We start from the raw sequence: 20325 nt of genomic DNA, 5'->3' as shown, positions 1-20325 counted from the left end.
CCAGGCATCTGGTGGTGAGGGAGCGGCGGTGAAGGAGGACCAGGACCTCCATGTCCTCGGCAGAGTGGGAGGGGGAGTTGAAATGTTGGGCCACGGGGCGGTTTGGTTGATTGCTGCGGGTGTCTCTGAGATGTTCCCTAAAGCGCTCTGCTAGGAGGCGCCCAGTCTCCCCAATGTAGAGGAGACCACATCGGGAGCAGATAAAACTTTGATGGATGTGGAAGGGTCCTTTAGGGCCTTGGATAGAGGTGAGGGAGGAGGTGTGGGCACAGGTTTTACAGTTCCTGCGGTGGCAGGGGAAAGTGCCAGAATGGGAGGGTGGGTCGTAGGGGTGTGTGGACCTGACCAGGTAGTCACGGAGGGAACGGTCTTTGCGGAAGGCGGAAAGGGGTGAGGAGGGAAATATATCCCTGGTGGTGGGGTCTTTTTGGAGGTGGCGGAAATGTCGGCGGATGATTTGGTTGATGCGAAGGTTTGTAGGGTGGAAGGTGAGCACCAGGGGCGTTCTGTCCTTGTTACGGTTGGACGAGTGGGGTCTGAGGGCGGAGGTGCGGGATGTGGACGAGATGCGTTGGAGGGCATCTTTAACCACGTGGGAAGGGAAATTGCGGTCTCTAAAGAAGGAGGCCATCTGGTGTGTCCTATGGTGGAACTGGTCCTCCTGGGAGCAGATACGGCGGAGGCGGAGAAATTGGGAATACGGGATGGCATTTTTGCAAGAGATAGGGTGGGAAGAAGTGTAATCCAGGTAGCTATGGGAGTCAGTGGGTTTGTAAAAAATGTCAGTGTCAAGTCGGTCGTCACTAATGGAGATGGAGAGGTCCAGGAAGGGGAGCGAGGTGTCAGAGATAGTCCAGGTATCACTAATGGAAAGTGTTGTGCTGGAAAAGCACAGCCAGTCAGGCAGCATCCAAGTGGCAGGACAGCGATGTTTTGAGCATAAATTCTTCATCAGGAATGGGTCCTGATGAAGAGCTTATGCTTGAAACATCGACTCTCCTACTCCTCGGATGCTGCTTGACCAATTGTGCTTTTCCAGCACCACATTTTTTGATTCTGATCTCCAGTATCTGCAGTCTTCTCCTCCTTAGGCTGAGAAGTGGAAAGTAACATTGGTGCCACACAAATGCCAGGCAATGACCAATACCAATAAGAGACATTCTAATCACCGCCTCTTGACATTCAATGGTATTACCATCACTGAAAATCCCACTATCAACATCCTGACCAGAAACTCAAATGGACTCACCATATAAACACAATGGTTACAATAGCAGGTCAGAGGCTAGGAATACTGTGGCAAGTAATTCACCCTCAAAGTCTGTCCACCCTCTACAAGGCACAAGGCAGGAGTGTGCTGGAATACTCCCCACTTGCCTGAATAAGTGCAGCCCCAACAACACTCAAGAAGCTTGATACAATCCAGGACAAAGTAATCCTCTTGACTGGCACTGCATCCATAAGCATCCCCTCCCTCCATCATCGATGCTCAGTAACAGCAGTGTATACTATCTATAAGATACGCTGTAGAAATTCCCCAAAGATCTTCCCCAAAAATACTCCCAAACCCACGATCACTTCCATCTTGAAGGACAAAGGCAGCAGATATATGGGAACACCATTACCTTCAAGATCCCCTCCGAGCCACTCACCATCCTAACTTGAAAATACATCGCTGTTCCTTCACTTTTGAATGTCAAAATCCTGGAATTCCCTCCGTTATGGCATTGTGGGTCAACTCACAACAGGTGGACTGCAGCAGTTCAAGAAGGCAGCTCACCACCACCATCTCAAGGGCAACTAGGAGGGGGCAATGAATGCTGCCCAGCCAGCAACGGCCACATCCCACAAACTAATAAATAAAACAAAAATGATCTCATGGAGTCATAGAGTCCTACAGCATGGACACAGGTCCTTTGGTCCAAACTGGTCCATGCCAAACACAATTTCCATCCACTCTAACCCCATTTCCCTACACTTGGCTCATATCCTTCTAAACCTTTCCTATCCATATATTTTTCCAAATGCTTTTTAAATGTTGCTCATGTACCCGCCTCAACCACTTCCGCTGGCAGCTTATTCCATGTACATACCACCCCCTGTGTGAAAAGGTTGCCCCTCAGTTTCCCTTTTATTCTTTCCCTCTAACCTTAAACTGATGCCCTTTAGTCCTCGATTCCCCAACTCTGGGAAGAAAGACTGAATGTGTTCATCCTATCCATGTCTCTCATGATCTTACACACTTCTATAAAATCCCCCCCTCAGTCTCCTACGCTCTAAAGAAAAAACTCCTAACTTGTCCAACCTTTTCCAGTAACTCAGGTAGTTGAGTCTGCCAACATCCTTGTAAATTTCTTCTACATTCTTTCCAGTTTAATAACATCCTTCCTATAGCAAGGTGACCAAAGCTGAACACAATACTCCAAGTACTGCCTCATCAATGTCCTGTACAACAGCAGCATAACTTCCCAACTTCTATATTCAATGCCCTGACTGATGAAGACCAGTGTGCCAAAAGCCTTCTTCACTGTCGTGTCTATCTGTGACTTCACTTTTAGAGAACTCCAGGATCGGTCTGTTCCACTACACTCCTTAAGGCCCTACCATTCATCATGAAACTCCTACCTTGATTTGACTTGCCAAAACACAAGACCTCACACTTATCTATATTAAACTCCATTTGCCATTTCTTGACTCACTTTCCCAGCTGATCAAGGTCCTTTTGCAATTTCTGATAATCTTCCTCAATGTCCACGATACCTCCTATTTTAGTGTCATCTGCAAGCTTACTAATCATGCTTTGTATAATTCTCAGCCAAATCATTGATATAGATAACAAAGAGCAATGGATCCAGCACTGACCCCTGAGGCAGTCCACTAATCACAGGCATCCAGTCTGACAAGCATCCTTCCACTATAACCCTCTGCTTCCTGCCATTAAGTCAATTGTGATCCAATTTGTCAGCTCCCCCGGATTCCATGTAATCTTACCTTCCAGAGCAGCCTACCTTGTGGAATCTTACTGAAAGGCCTTACTGAAATCCATACGGACTATGTCTACTGCCTTGCTCCCATCAACTTTCCTGGTCACTTCAAAGAACTCTAACAATCTTGCGAGGCATGATCTCCCACACACAAAGCCATGCTGACTACTCCTAATCAAACTGTGTCTTTCCAAATGCATGTATATTTTATCTCAGAATCTTCTCAAGTAACCTGCCTACCACAGATTTTAGGCTTACTGGTCTATAGTTTTCTTTGCAGCCCTTGAATAAGGGCACAGCACTCGCTACCCCCCAGTTTTCCAAGACCTCACCCATGGCTAACAATGACACAAAAATATCAGCCAGGGCTGCCGCAATTTCTTCTTCTGCCCTATGCAGTGTTCTTGGATGTAGTGTAGGATTTTGCGCATTTTAATTACTTAAAGAAATCAAACAAATCAAATGAAATGGAATAATTCTGAACATGAATGTGCATTCATGCATTTTAATACATTTATGTTTTCCTTAACTATGTAGAAAACTGACATTTTTAAAAACCCAATACCTATTCCCAATGAAGAATAATCTTCCTGATCATTCTGTGACAAAAACAAACTTCAAGAAATCTTTATTGTTCCTGAATTAGAAAACTGGAAGCTTCTGCATTGAATTTCCTGGACTTACTGGGTAAATCATGGGACAGTGATTTTTCTACTTGCTCATGTGATCCTGCTGAAATTTGGCAATAATTTTCTTTTGCAGGGAGCTGGAGCAATTTAGAGTTGCTTTCTGACTGGTTCACCACTACAGGAAGAGAGAAACTGAATTAAGCTGCAATTTTAGAAAATGTATATATGGGAGGTGGGCATCACTGGCTGGACTAGCATTTATTGTCCATCCCCAGAGGGCAATTAACAGTCAACCACATTGCTGTGGGTCTGGAGTCCCATGTAGGCCAGACCAGGAGGGATGGCAAATTTTCTCCCCCAAAGAACATTAGTGAACCAGTTGAGTTATTCCTGACAATCAACGATGGTTTCATGGTCATCATTAGCCTCATATTTCCAAATTACTGTTGAATTCAAATTCCACATCTGCCATGATGAGATTCAGATTCAGGTCCCCAGAACGTTAACTGGATCTCTGGATTAATAATCTAGTGATAATGTCACTAAGCTATGAGAGACCAGAAGCAAAAGAGAGAAAAATAGCTGGATCCAGAATATCAGAAACAATTCTAGTGAACATCCCCAATTCTGACTTTATGATGGAGGGAAGGTCATTGATGAAGTTGGTTAGGTTAGGACACCAACCTGAGGAATTCCAGCAGAGATGTCCTGAAGCTGAGATAACTGACCTCCAACAACTACTTCCATCTTCCTATGTGTTAGGTATGGCTCCAATCACTAGAGAGTTTGCCCCCAATACCTATTGATTCCAGTTCTGCTATGGCTCCTTGATGCCGCACTCATTCAAATGCAGCCTTGATGTCAAGGACTGTCACTCTCACCTCACCTCTAGAATTCAGCTCTTTTGTCCATGTTTGAACCAAGGCTGTAATGAGGTCAGAAACTGAGTGGCCCTGGTGGAACCCAAACTGGGCGTCACTGAGCAGGTTCTTACTGAGCAGGTGCTGCTTGATAGCACTGCTGATGATACCTTCCATCACTTTACTGATGATCGAGAGTAGACTGATGGGCCAGGTTGGTTTTGTCCTGCTTTTAATGTACAGAACATACCTGGGCAATTTTCTACATTGCCGGGTAAATATCAGTGTTGTACCTGTGTGAGAACAACTTGGCTAGGGGAGCGGCAAACTCTGGAGCTCCAGTCTTTAGTGTTATCAGGGCCTGTAGCCTTTGCAGTATCCAGTGTCTCAACAGTTTCTTGATTCCACGTGGAGTGAATCGAGTTGGTTGAAGACTGGTATCTGTAATGCTCAGGACCACTGGGGGAAGCCAAGATAGATCATCCACTCTCCACTTCTGGCTGAAGATTGCTGTGAAAGCTTCAGCCTCATCTTTTGCTCTGATGTACTGGGCTCTGGCATCATTGAGGATGGGAATATTTCTGGAGCCTCTGCCTCCAGTGAGTTGTTTAATTATCCACCACCATTCATAAATGGATGTGGCAGAACTGCAGAGTTTAGAACTGATCTGTTAATTGTAGAATTGCTTAGGTTTGACTAGCACTTTCTGCTTATGTTGCTTGCATGCAAGTAGACCCGTTTGTAGCGTCACCTGGTTGACACCTCATTTTCATGTATGCCTGGTGCTGCTCCTGGCATACCTTCCTGTACTCACAATTGAACCAGGTTTGATCCCCTGGCTTGATGGTATTGGTTGAGCAGGGCTATGAGGTTGTAGATTGTGCTGGAGTATAATTCTGCTGTTGGTTTTTAACCAACAGTGTGTCATGGATACCCAGTCTTGGATTGCTAGATCTGTTTGAACTCTGACCCATTTAGCACCGTGCTACTGTCACTCAACACAGTGAAGGTTATTCTCAATCTGAAAGCTGGAATTCATCTCCACAAGGACTGTGTGGTGGTCGCTCTTACTGACACTGTTATGGGCAAATGTATCTGCAGCTGGCAGATTGGTAAGGATTAGATCATGTATGTTTTTCCCTCTTGTTGATTCTGTCACCATCTGCCACTGCCTAGCAGCTATGTCCTTTAGGACCCGACCAGTTCAATCAGTAGTACTGCTGCCGAGGCACTCTTGGTGGTGAATATTGAAATCCCCTATCCAGAGTACATTTTGTACCCTTACCATCCTCAGTGCTTCCTCTAAGAATTGTTCAACATGGAGGAGTATCAACTCATCAGCTGATGGAGAATAGTATGTGTGATGGGCAAGGGGTCAATGTTGAGGACTCTCAGGGCAACTCCCTCTCAACTGTATACCACTGTGCTAGCACCTCTGCTGGATCTGTCCTGGTGGGACAGGACATATCCAGGGATGGTGATGGTGGTGTCTGGAACATTGTCTGTAAGGTATGATTCTGTGTGTATGACTATGTCAGGCTGTTGCAAAATCTCCCAATTTTGGCAGTAGCCCGCAGATGTTAGTAAGGAGGACCTTGCAGGGTTGACAAGGCTGTTTCTGTCATTGATTTTTCCAGTACTTGCCAGATGATCTGTCTGTATTCATTTCTTTGAGGCTTTGTGGTGATTGGGACAACTGAATAGCTTGTTAGGCCATTTCAGAGGTCAGTTGAGAGTCAACTGTAGGCCAAACCAGGTGAGATTGGCAAATTTCCTTTGTTGAAGGACGTTAGTGAACCAGATGGGTTTTCCTGACAATCGACAATGATTTTTAATTCCAGGTTTTTCATTGAATTCAAATTCAAATTCAAATTCTGTAGCAGAATTCAAACCCAGGTCCCCAGAACACTAGCTGAGTTTCTGAATCAATAGTCCAGCAATAATATAACTAGGCCATTGTCTTCCCTTCCTCTTACTGCCCAAATAGTCCATGATAAAAATTCTACAATCATGTGATGAGCATGAGCCCAATTATTGGTTAACAGAACAAAAGATCAAACTAAAATAGATATTGCTGGAGAAACTCAGCAGGTCTGGCAGTACCTGTGGGAAGAAAGCAGAGTTAATGTTTTGAGTCGGGTGATACTCCACCAGAACACTTCTCAAGAAGAGTCACTGAATAGAAACATTAACTCTACTTTCTTTCCACAGATACTGCCATATCTGTTGAGTTTCTCTGGCAAAATCTGTCTTTGTTTCAGAACTCTAGCGTTCAAGTTCTTTAATTCATAAAAGCTTAAACTAAGAATGAAAACTGTCAGTGTTTTCCGTTGTTTAATTTAAAGTGCAAGTGAATCTCCTGGGGCAATAAGTAATGACCTGTTGGTAACATTTATGACCAATATTTATATTATATGAGTATTGCCTGCCACTTGGAAGCCCAAGACGAGCTTATTCAGATCCTGGTGTCAGTTGTCATTGAATCTTCAATTCACAAAACATTTTGTGAATAGAAACAGACACCATAGAATTGTAAACTAAAACTCCTAATTGTGTGATAGAGGAAGCCTTAGAGTCATAGAGTCATAGAAATGTACATATGGAAACAGACCCTTCGGTCCAACCTGTCCATGACGACCAGATATCCCAACCCATTCTAGTACCACCTGGCAGCACTCAGCCCACATCCCTCCAAACCCTTCCTATTCATATACCCATCCAAATGCCTCTTAAATGTTGCAATTGTACCAGCATCTGCCACATCCTCTGGCAGTTCATTCCATACACGTACCACCCTCTGCGTGAAAAAGTTGCCTCTTAGGTCTCTTTTATATCTTTCCCCTCTCAGCCTAAACCTATGCCCTCTAGTTCTGGACTCCCCGACCCCAAGGAAAAGACTTTGCCTATTTATCCTATCCATGCCCCTCATAATTTTGTAAACCTCTACAAGGTCATCCCTCAGCTTCTGACGCTCCAGGGAAAACAGCCCCAGCCTGTTCAGCCTCACCTCCAACCCTGGCAACATCCTTTTAAATCTTTTCTGAACCCTATCAAGTTTCACAACATCTTTCCGATAGGAAGGAGACCAGAATTGCACACAATATTCCAACAGTGGCCTAACCAATGTCCTGTACAGCCGCAACATGACCTCCCAACTCCTGTACTCAATACTCTGACCAATAAAGGAAAGCATACCAAACGCCTTCTTCACTATCCTATCTACCTGCGACTCCATTTTCAAGGAGCTATGAACCTGCACTCCAAGGTCTCTTTGTTCAGCAACACTCCCTAGGACCTTACCATTAAGTGTATAAGTCCTGCTAAGATTTGCTTTCCCAAAATGCAGCACCTCGCATTTATCTGAATTAAACTCCATCTGCCACTTCTCAGCCCATTGGCCCATCTGGTCAGGATCCTGTTGTAATCTGAGGTAACCCTCTTCCCTGTCCACTATACCTCCAATTTTGGTGTCATCTGCCAACTTACTAACTGTATCTCTTATGTTCACATCCAAATCATTTATGTAAATGACAAAAAGTAGAGGGCCCAGCACCGATCCTTGTGGCACTCCACTTGTCACAGGCCTCCAGTCTGAGAAACAACCCTCCACCACTACCCTCTGTCTTCTACCTTTGAGCCAGTTCTGTATCCAAATGGCTAGTTCTCCCTGTATTCCGTGAGATCTAACCTTGCTAATCAATCTCCCATGGGGAACCTTGTCAAATGCCTTACCGAAGTCCATATAGATCACATCTATCGCTCTGCCCTCATCAATCCTCTTTGTTACTTCTTCAAAAAACTCAATCAAGTTTGTGAGACATGATTTCCCACGCACAAAGCCATGTTGACTATCCTAATCAGTCCTTGCGTTTCCAAATATATTATTGAAGGAATCTGCTGAAAATTAACAAACCAAATTATTACTGATTGTTGTGTTGGAATTCTGGCTAGAAAATATTTGTTTGCGAGCAACTGAGGTGTATGTCTGGTTCTCAAGTAGTGCCCTCAGTGGTCAACTAGCCTTCCCCTTCCAATGTTCATTGTATGGGTCTGCTTGCAAAGGATGAAGCCATTTTGATTGGCGGCTGCCTTTGAAGACTGCAGCACATGTTATTCCTTTTAGAAACAAGAAGAGGTGAAAATGGAAAATCAATGTACTTCCAATCAGTGACACAGTATTCTGTTGATTAAGCACAAAAGATGTCACTGCAATTCAGTGGAATTTTCAAAAGTATAAGTAATTAAGGAATTGTATTTTCAGATCAATGTAATCTAAGAAATAATGACTTTGTCACTCATATTGTTTCATGAGTGATTGGGGAAAGAACCATTCAAAATTTAATTCTGGTTATGTGGCTCTTGCACTGTCAGCCTGAGGTTCTAAGTAATGAGTACAGTAACTGTATTGTAGGTGGTGTTGTCTGCTTGGATGATGTTGATCAATCGCTGGAGACTGAGAACAGGTTTTACAATCATTTCATTTGTGCAACACAAGCAGAGACCTGCCTCAGTTACAAAACTGAATCATAGCTCTGGTACATACACAAAGGTTGTACCTCACACATTGCATTATCCAAATTCCAACCTTCCTTTGTCCAAAGAAACACATGTCCATCTATCTTATCGGCTAATTTCGTTAAGGTCTGTTGTGTATGCTCCAGAGTAACCAGTTCTAAAATAGTAAAAATTTGCTTTGATTAATCCTGTCCTCTGAATTAAATGATTTTGCTTTTAAGCTCATTATGTGTAGTCTTGGCAGTAAATTGGGACTATTGTATGACATGGAAGAATGTCTGAAAATATGTTTGACATTTGGAATATATATAATTTGCTTCATATGGGTAATTATTGTGCATTTTGCTTTTAGATTTCCATTCAGAGCATCTGAGTAAGAGGTGAAAATTTATGGGTGCAGTCCAGTTCTGACCTGCTCTAGTCTGTGATACCATAGGACTCACAGCATGCAGGGAAAGGCCACATTTATAATTGAGGCACAACTACCTGTTCCTTTACTAAAACAGAAGATTTGAAACCACCATATATGGGATATGATTATGTGGGGAAACTGTCTGAAGAATCTGTTCACAAAAAAAATTGCATTCAAAGAATTATTTATTTTGAAAAAAGGAACTCTTTGTCAAACCTATAACTTATTCATAACTACCAACTGTTCAAAACCCAAATGGTTTGGCTGAAAACTGTAATCAAGACCAGCTGATTAGAACAATTAAGGTCTATTTTCTGATATTGATGGTATTTTTTGGCAACAGAACATCTGCTGCTGAGTCCAGAGGTTGACCACAATGTAGAGGGAATGTAGAGTTCTGGTGGCAGTCCCTTGGTAACAGTAGATGAGGCACAGGTGTGAAAAGGAGCCAACTACAGCCTACCCTCATGTTAAATTGCAACTAGCAGATGCCTTGACGACAAGTTCGGGAAAATTCAAATGTGAACAAATTGAAGTCAATTCAATAGCTGAAGTAATTTAAGCAGCTCCACTTTGATGAGCTTGGTAGAGGTTTCACGCTTGTTTATGACTGCAATTAATCACAAAACAACCATTTGACAGCTCATGCTGTGATTGACTGAATGATCTGCCAAACTTACATAGAAGTAGGAAGGCAGTATGAATAGGCGAACAAGGTTAGTAATGAGTTACATTATAAAACCTTTTAAGCATTTGACTTTGCAATATGTTATTAAAACAGTAGCCAGGTTATAACTGTGATAGCTGTGATTCAGCTGAGCCAATTACAGTTTCATTTTTGAACTCAATTCTCTGATTCAAAGCCCAGTTCAGAGACTTAAAAACAAAAGATGAGTTTGACACTCCAGTACAGTATTGGTGGAATATTATACCATTGGAGGAGTAACCTTTAGGATCTTATGTTAGTCTGTCTGTCTGGCCTATCAGACGAACATAAAAGACTATATGACACTAGTTGAATGACTTGCTGAGGACTTCACCCCAATATCCTGGCCAATGTTATACTTTCATAATCATGTTAACAAATTCAAATTTGTGAACACTATTTGGGAGGCATAGTTAATGCAAAGGAAAACCATAGCAACATACAAGAAGACACTGATAAAGCCTCAGAATGTTCATGTAGTGGCAGATAACTTGCAATGTAGAAAACAGTGCAGTGATGCATTTTCGTATGAATAATGAGCTGTTTGTTGGCGGGAGGGCGATTGATAAATTAGCAAGGCATGCTTTCCAATGCCCTCCTGCCCACCCCAAGCTATTTTTAACCTTAGAGGCAGAGAATGAGGCTTAAGGAATGGGGAGAGGAAGCCCAACAGGTAACCTGCACAAACTTTAGGTGGAAACTGTGGACATATCCCTCAAAGACTCTCTTTCATATCTTCCCCTCTACCAACTCACAACAGTTGTTATTTCCCCCTCAGCCTCTCCATCAAGATCCCTTAAGATCCTTTCCCCACTCCTCAGAAACTCACCTTCACTCCCTTACATGAGAACCCTCCCTCCCCAGCCATTCACCAACACCCATCTAGTCCTGTTGAAGTAGATTTCTGAGATTAAACTTCTGCACTCTCCCCAAAACAGAGGCAGAAGCCTCACATTCATCCTGTTCATGCTCCATGAAGCATTAAATGGCTATGGGACAGTAGTTTCAGAGGCAATTTGGAAACTCCATTACCCATTAAACACAGACCAAGAATTCTGAGGGGCGACCCCATAGAGGACTTTAAGACTACACGAGGGTTTTTTGAGGGGAAGATGTAGAAAATTGTTTCCACTTGTCAAAGTGTCTAAAACCAGAAGACCAAACCATACCAAAACCATAAATAGCTGCTAAAAATCGAACAGGAAATTTGAAAGAAGTTTCTTTACCTGAAGAGAAGAAGGAATGTAGAATGCACAACCAGATGGGATAGTTGAGGCAAATAGCACAAATGCATTTTTAAAAGCAGCCAGATGAGGAAGAAAGGATTAGTAGGATGTTCCAATGGATTTGATGACACAGGGTAGATGGAGGTGTGTTTGAGTAACATGTAAAGGTTATTATGATTATGAAAGTTGCACATATGATATTCTTTGGTTCTGAGTATCTTCAAAATAGCTTGTATGGTATATCTGGAAGAATGTCAGCCTCTATGAGCAGTCAGTCAGAGGTGATCAGCGTAAAAAGTTAATAAGAACTTCTGTGGCATCAGACGGTACTCTAAGAATCAGTTCTGCATTGAACGTTATCATAGGAGAAGTAAATTAGTTTTGCCATTTGAGGATAACTAAATTTATAGTTTTCAATTACCAAATCTATGTACTTTCTTTTATCTGATTAATACTAAATAAATCTGACTGTGAATTTATAGTCTGGATCACAGTCTAATGAGTGAAAATCCATCCACCTACCAAGGTTAATGATTACAGGGATGTAAGAACTGGTTACTGAATGGCCAGCCATATGGAACTCAATGAGAGCTTTTAACATAAAAACTCAAAGGAACTGGAGAAAATTGTAGTCTTCCCAATTTGGAAAGTAATCCGTTAAACTATATCATCCACTCATTCGAAATCATGTGGAAGTAAGTAAGAAGGAAAACTGAGAAAGCAAACCAATTAATTAGTTACTTAGTTTACTCGATGATTGACCCAGGTATGATGTCATCATAAGAGTCCTGCTGTAAAGAAATACACCAGCACATAACAGAACTCCATTCTAACATGGTCCATTGCCTATGTATCTTAAGGCTGCACTATGGGAAGACCATTGTTGTTGCAATGTCTGTTTGAAATTGCCAAGTGATAGGACAGAATAATGGAGAACTACAGATATATCAGTGAAAATGATCTTAAAGAGAAAGACCACCTGATCTGTTGTTAACAAACAAATTGAAACAATCAATTTGAATGTCGCTTCTACTGAATAATTGTATACATAACTCAACAGATTATCAGCAATGAATAAATGGATGTGTTGGAAAATGGTCAATTTTAACCATTTGTAGTTGTATTCTTTCATGGGACGTAGGTGTAACCAGGCATTTGTTGCCCATCCCTAATTGTCCTTGCACTAAGCAGCTTGTTAGGCCATTTCAGAGGGTAGTTAAAAATCAATGACATTGCTCTGAGCCTGTCATCCCAAGTAGGCCATACCCAAGTAGGGTGGAAGATTTCATTCCCTAAAATATATTAGTGAACCAGCTGGAGTTTTTACAACAATTAATAACCTCATGGTTATCATTACCTTCAGACGAGTTTTTAATTCCAATTTTAAATAACTGAATTCCACTAGTCGCCAGGATGGAATTTGAACTGATGTCCCCAAACAATTAACTTGGGCTTTTGAATTACAAGTCCAGTGACACTACCACTTCCCCAGTTAACCAATTTTGCCAAATCTTTCTCTTTTGCTAATTGTAGGACATGCTGTCATTGTGTCCCACTTGCAGTAATTGATTTTGCTTAGGCTTCCAGCCATCTCAAGGATTCTTCCATGTAGTGTGTTACTGTATAGATGATTACAGTGTTGGTGCCATTGGCATCATCTTCAGCTTGCTGGATGATTAATGGACTTAGATCTGTCACGCTGACCAATTTGGTGACCATAGTTCTGTACGTTTTCAGATACTTATGAATAAGGAGAAGAACAGATCCTAGATGATGTTAAACTGGGGGAGGCCAATTATAACTGTATTCAACAAAAATTGGAGAATGTGGAGTGGGAGCAGTTATTTCAGGGAGTCTGACATGGGAGTCTTTTGAAGACCTGTTTATTAGAGTGCAGGACAGGCATGTTCCTATGAAAATGAAGGACAGGGATGACAGGTGAAATGATCAGATTAGTCGAAAAGAAAGGAAGCATACCTAATGCCTAGGCAAATAAAAACAGACAAGGTCCTTGCAGAATATATAGAAAAAAAGAAGGGCTTCAAATGGGGAGTAGGGAGGGCTAAAAGGGGCTATGAAATGTCCTTGGCCAGCAGTGTTAAGGACAATCCTGAGGCATTTTACTCATATATTAGGAGCAAGAGGGTAGATAGGGAAAGAATAGGCCCATTCAAGGGTAAAGGAAGGAAATTATGTGTGGAGCCAGAGGAAATAGGTGAGACCCTTAATGAGTACTTTGCAGTGGTATTCACCAATGAAGGGGATGGATACTCTTGGTCAGGTCCACATAACGATGGAGGAAGTGTTGGGTGTTTTGAAATGTATTAAGGTAGATAAGTCCCCAGGGCTAGATGGGAACCGTCCCAGGATACTGTGAGAGGCAAAGGAGGAAACATTTAGACCTTAAATGATATCTTTGCATCCTCTTTGGCCTCAGGTGAGATTCCAGAGGACTGGAGATTGGCCGAAGTTGTTCCTTTGTATAAGAAAGGTAACAGAGGTAATCCAGGTGCTGGAGAAGATACTGAGAGATAGGATTTGTTCACATTTGAAAGTGAATGTAATTGTTAGTGACAGGCAGCTTGGGTTTGTACGGGGAAGATCATGTCTCACCAACGTAGTTGAGTTTTTTAATGAGGTGGCAAGAATGATTGATGAGGGAAAGGCAGTAGATGTTGTCTACATGGACCTTTAGTAAAACATTTGTTAAGGTACCTCATGGCAGTTTGCAGATTTGAGCAGAGAAATGGGAGGTGGAGTTTAATCTGGACAAATATAAGGTGATGTATATTGGAAGATCAATTTCGGCTGCGAATTATACATTAAGTGGCAGAACCCTCCAGAGCATTGACGTACAGAGGGATCTGGGCACACAGATCCACAGATCCTTGAAAGTGGCAACACCGGGTAAGGTGGTCAATAAGGCAGACAGTACACTTGCCTTCATCGGCTGGGGTGTAGCATATAAAAATTGGTAAGTTATGATACAGTTGCATAAGACTTCAGTTAGGCCATATTTTGAATATTGTGTGTAGTTCTGGTCACCACACTACCAGAAAGATGTGGCTGCTTTGGAGACTGTGCAGAGAAGGTTTACCAAAATGTTGCCTGGTCTGGAGAGTTTTAATCATGAGGTGAGGTTGGATGAACTTTGATTGCTTTGACTTGAAAAACGAAGCTGGGGGGTGACCTGATAGAGGCTTACAAAATTGAGAGATATAGTTTGGGTGGATAGTCAGAGGCTTTTTCGCAGGGTGGAAAGGTCAATGACAAGAGAGGGCAGATTCTAGGTGAGAGGGGGAAAGTTTAGGGGAGAAGTGCAGGGAAGAATTTTCACCCAGAGAGTAGTGGGTGCCTGGAATACATTGCCAGTTGAAGTTGTGAAAGCAGATATATTAGCAATTTTGAAGGCATATGTTGATGGACACATGAATGGGAGGCAAGTAGAGGATAGAAACCATGTACGGGCAATAAGTTGCAATGCGAAATAAAGGATTAGGAATCAGGACAGTCTTAATGGGCTGTAGGGCCTGTTCCCATGCTTTATTGTATTTCACAACTTGTATCTTGAATGGCTTTCTCAGGAAGTATGTCAGTATTTCAGGTTTTCTTTCTGCCTTGGCCTTTATTCATCTCAATCAATACCTTTCTCACTTCTCTTCCTGTTTAAACCACCTGCAATTAATTGATTCAGTAATTCCCATTCTTTGCAAAATGGAAGCTTGTAGAGCACGTTCCTTAATCAGGGTGGTGATTTTCTAATTCTCAAAGGCAGTGTAAGATGCTCTCTTTCATGAATCAGTACACATTATTTTGCATTGATCATTATATTGAAATCAGTGGAAGTTTGATCAGTATTTGTAGAGAAAAGTGATGCCATAATTGGTCACAGTGCCGACATGTCATATTGGAGCAGCATATAGATGGGAAATAGAGGGAGGCAAGGATAGATCTTTGGGGACCACCAGATCTAATGGTTTGGGGAAGAGATACTCTGTTTACAGTCAGATAGCTAAGAGTAAAACTACATGACAGCAGCTACACCCAGTTAAATGACCACGGAGCATTGGTGAGGGTGGTGTGGACAAGTGCACAGAGACTGCAAAGATTGAGAAAACTGTGAAGGGATAGTTTACTTTTGTCACGATATATAGGACCAAATTTGTGACTTAGTTAAGAGCGGTTTTGGTATTGCAGGAGAATTAGAAGTTTGACTGGAGAGATCCAAACATAGGGCTGAATGTTTTGGGGGTGGGGCAAGGAGGAGGTCACTGCTCATCTCCTCGGCTCCAGAGGAAGCCAAGATGGATCATCCACTCAGCACATGGCTAAAGATTGCTACTTTTTTTTCCCTGACAGGTTAGGTGAAGTGTGTATTTGCATTAGATTTACATGAACATACAACTCGACTTTGATGGTAAAAAGAGCATTGTATAACGTGCTACATTTCTAACATGTTGCCAGAATGCAAGGCTATCTCACAGAGTTTAAAACTGGAAACTTACCCATCATGACTAAATAATTAACAAAGCACTAGCAAAATTAGAGACAACTAGTTTTTATTTCTCAGGAGATTTGTGAATATGCTGTTGAGCCATCCATTCAAATAACTAATTGCGATGTGAAGCAAATCCTTTTGAATCAGAACTGGAGCAACACCTGATGAGAACTAGGACTACGGTTTACAACGATAAGTGCAAACTGGTTAATTAATGCAATGTGCAACAATTCCTAAGACGCTGAAATCTTGGAAATATATGTCATAAAAGGCAATTGATCTAGATGCACAAATTTGTGGAAATCTTTCAAAAAAGCATGAGTCTACAATTGAAAGAATTCTTTACGTTCGACTGAGGGAGCTGCATATGTTTCTCATTCTCATGTTGAAATTTAGGAAGAATATTGTTATGGCAAAGCTGAACTCAGTCAGTTCTCTGGATTTTTATACAAAGGGGGTGGAAAAGTAATTTTACTTTTAGTTTATGAACCCCTTTGATACAAAATAATAGGTGTTAAGGATTTGCGTTGCAATGGAATGTTATGTTAAGATGATCTGTTCAACATCTGCTTCTAAAACCATATCAGGTGGTATGACATGGAGTGTATAGATAATTGCTAACACGTGTAAGTGTACACACCCTGAGTCTCTGCCATTGTGAGAAGGCAATGGAAAAATGGCCAGGAGCTAAACATTTCCCACAAGCAGAAAGGAGAATATAACAAGAGAGTTGAAAGAGGCTGCTTCCATGTCCTGAAAGCAGATGTGATATGTGCAGGCCCACAAAATGCTGAAGGTGAAAATACTTTAAAACAAAATGAAGTTTTATTCTCAATAAGAAATATAAATAAACTATAGAGCAAAAAAGATGATTTGTGCGACACAGGTCATTTGGTGAATGACAAATGGCTGGGCTAGTTTTTACCATTTGGACAATTTGAAAATTTCGTGGCTTTTCCTATTTGTAACAAAATAGCAAACCATTGTGAGGTTTGCTCTCAAATTCAACCACTAAGAGCTAAAAAGATGACAATGACTATGATAATATGCTCAATGTCCATGTTTGTACCACGTGCTCAGTGGCAGTACTGTGTACTATTGAAAACAATAACTCAATATCAAGTTCAGCAACTTTAGGGCTTGAGGCACCTTCTCCAATATCCTTACCCCAACCTCACATACCAGGCCTTGTTACCACATGGTCTGCTAATACACATAACCCACTTTTAGCCATTAATTATCCCCATTAGCAGCCATTCATTCTTCTAGGCTGAATGTTATCCACTCATTTGTCCAAGCTTTCTTCTCTCTCTTTGGGCTCTATCTCCACCTATCATTTATTCCTTAACCACCCCCCCTATAATCTACATAAAAAATCTTTTCCTAGCTACCATCAGTTCTGAAGAAGATTCTCTGCACCTGAAACATTAACTCTGATTTCTCTCCACAAATGCTGCCAGGCAAGAGCTTTTTGAGCAATTTCTGTTTTTGTTTTGTGATTTCCAGCTTCTGCACTTCTTTTGGGTTTTTTATTCATGCATTATCTGCAAGGTGCACTGAAGAAATTCACCAAAGACCCTTAGACAGTACCTTCCAAACCCATGACTGCTTCCATCTAGAAGGACAAGGCCAGCAGATACGTGAAATCACCACTGTTTCCAAGTTTCCTCCCAAGCCACTCCCGATTCTGACTTGGAAATATATCGCCGTTCCTTCACTGGCTAGGTCAACATCCTGGAATACCTTCCCTAATGGCACTTTCACAAGGACGTGCAGTAGATGCTGGCCCAGCCATCGACGTCCACGTCCCATGGTTGAATAAAACGACACACCTTAGCTGACTACCAGTGAATATATCCCTTTTAACATACGCAGAATGTAAGCATAAATTGCTGGAGGGCATAAAGATACAATTGTTAAAAGTCACAGAACAAGGTTTATAAGCAAAAAGAATACACAATAAAGTATAGCAGGGTACTTGTTCCAAAGTCGAAAGGAAACATGGACCAAACGAAGTCTGGGAGAATTTCCAAGTTCTTCCGGTCGTTATAAAGGCTTTGCTGTACTTGGAGTGCCATCAAGTGGCAATATTGTGCAAATGACTAATTTGAAAATTAGATTACACTTGCTAAAAATGAATGAAATCCATTTTGTAACTTTCAAAACATGTTCCGATGGAGAACCTCATGCTTAGACATTGAAAATCAATTGGCTGAAAAGGAAACAAATGAAGGTTTGAATAAAATTATTTTCTTGTTAAACTGCAATGTGTACCTTTTGAGGGAAATCTGCATTCCCTTTATTTTCATAAAGTGTCAATACCCATTTTTAGCAAGCCGTATTTGCATTGAACATACAAAAGCACAAATGCTGCCCTCAGCGACTCATTTTCTTGTTTATTATCATTTTAAAAACAGCGCCTTCCCAATGTCCTATGAGACTGCTGAGTGTTAACTTGAAAATCCAACTTTCTGAACTTAGCCAAAGTGATAATATGTGCTTCACAATTAGCCCAGTGTCCTTTAGATCATGAGCAGGTAGGAGATGAGACCATTAAGTGTATTCATGCAAGATGTTACAACATGAACATCAGTGAATAGTAAGGTAGAGTTGAACTGTGTTATCCCCTCTCAGTCAAATAGGAACCAACATTTCACTATGAAATCACACAAATGGGGATTGGCAAAGTTATTTCACTACTCACGATGTAAAACAAGGGGAGGCCTAAACTTTCCGTGTTGAGTGTAAAGGAGCATTGCTGGCCCTTTTGGCCTCAAATTAGAAAGTAAAACCTGCCTGGAAGACAGGAGGATGTGAAACCAGACACACTAGTAAGCCAAAATTAGAGTGGTGCTGGAAGAGCAAGGCAGCATTGAAGGGGTCGGCGGGGGGTGGGCGGGCAGGAATATCGATGTTTTGGGCAGGGGCCCTTCATCAGGAATGGGCTGTTGCCTGAAATGTCAATATTCCTGCTCCTTGGATGTTGCCTGGCCTGCTGTGCTTTTCCAGCACCACTGTAATCTTGACTCACATCTCCTAAACAGGTGTAAGTCCATGGAAAATTCTTACAACATATTTCCTTTTATAAATATTGTTGTGGTTCTGTTCGCGGAGCTGTGAATTTGTGTTGCAGACATTTCGTCCCCTGTCTAGGTGGCATCTCAGTGCTTGGGAGCCTCCTGTGAAGCGCTTCTGTGCTGTTTCCTCCAGCATTTATAGTGGCCTGTCTCTGCCGCTTCCGGTTGTCAGTTCCAGCTGTCCGCTGTAGTGGCCGATATATTGGGTCCAGGTTGATGTGTTTGTTGATAGAGTCTGTGGATGAGTGCCATGCCTCTAGGAATTCCCTGGCTGTTCTCTGTTTGACTTGTCCTATAATAGTAGTGTTGTCCCACACAAACACACAACCTCAACACCAAGGAGAGGGAAGCACTAAAAACACTAAGAAATGATAAGAACATAATCATACTACCAGCAGACAAAGGCAGAATGACCGTCATCCTGGACAAAGCAGAGTACATCCAGAAAGCGCAACAACTACTTGCAGATACCAACACCTACCAAAAGAGGGAGTTTGACCCCACCCCAAAGCTCAAAAATAGGATAAACAACACACTGAGGAACCTGCAAAAAAACGGACAGATAACCAGGTTTGATCTACAGAGAATGAAACCTGAAAGCAACACCACCCCCAGATTCTATGGACTACCTAAAGTGCACAAACCAGACATCCCACTTAGACCCATCGTATCGCTACTAGGGATACCATCACACAAACTGGCTAAAGAACTACAGCAGAAATTGAAACACCTGATCAGCAGATCCAGACACTCTATACAGTCAACACAGGAATTCTTGGACATCATCAGAAATATATGCATAGACAAGGAAGAAACTATGGTCTCATTCGATGTAATGGCACTGTTCACCTCTATCGACAAAACCCTAGCCAGAGAAACAATAGCCAACCTGCTGGACATACAGAACAGACAACAAGATGGGGAACCTATAAACAAAGACTGCATACTCAAATTACTGGACCTGTGCCTCACACTTCACATTCAACAACCAAATATATGAACAAATCAACGGCACACCCATGGGCTCACCCATCTCTGGACTCAGAGCAGAAGCTGTAATGCAAAGATTAGAACAAACAGTCTTACTTCAAATTCAACCCAAACTCTGGGTCAGATATATGGATGACACCTTTGTAATCATTAAAAACACAGAAATAGAGAACACACACCGGATCATCAACGCCACACTCACAGGAATCCGATTCACTCGAGAGGAAGAAAAGGACATACTGGATTAGTGGTGCTGGAAGAGCACAGCAGTTCAGGCAGCATCCAACGAACAGCGAAATCGACGTTTCGGGCAAAAGCCCTTCATCAGGAATAAAGGCAGTGAGCCTGAAGCATGGAGAGATAAGCTAGAGGAGGGTGGGGGTGGGGAGAGAGTAGCATAGAGTACAATGGGTGAGTGGGGGAGGAGA

General features: G+C 42.0%; 1 long non-coding RNA gene across 1 annotated transcript in view; it reads left to right on the top strand.

Annotated features, from left to right (window-relative positions):
- Window positions 1–20325, top strand: part of LOC140492016 (uncharacterized) — a 47973-nt gene that overhangs the window by 3797 nt on the left and 23851 nt on the right. The window lies entirely within an intron of this gene.

The sequence above is a fragment of the Chiloscyllium punctatum genome, chromosome 20, assembly GCF_047496795.1.
Source record: "Chiloscyllium punctatum isolate Juve2018m chromosome 20, sChiPun1.3, whole genome shotgun sequence".
Lineage (NCBI taxonomy): Eukaryota > Metazoa > Chordata > Chondrichthyes > Orectolobiformes > Hemiscylliidae > Chiloscyllium > Chiloscyllium punctatum.
This window is presented reverse-complemented; position numbering and strand designations above follow the sequence as displayed.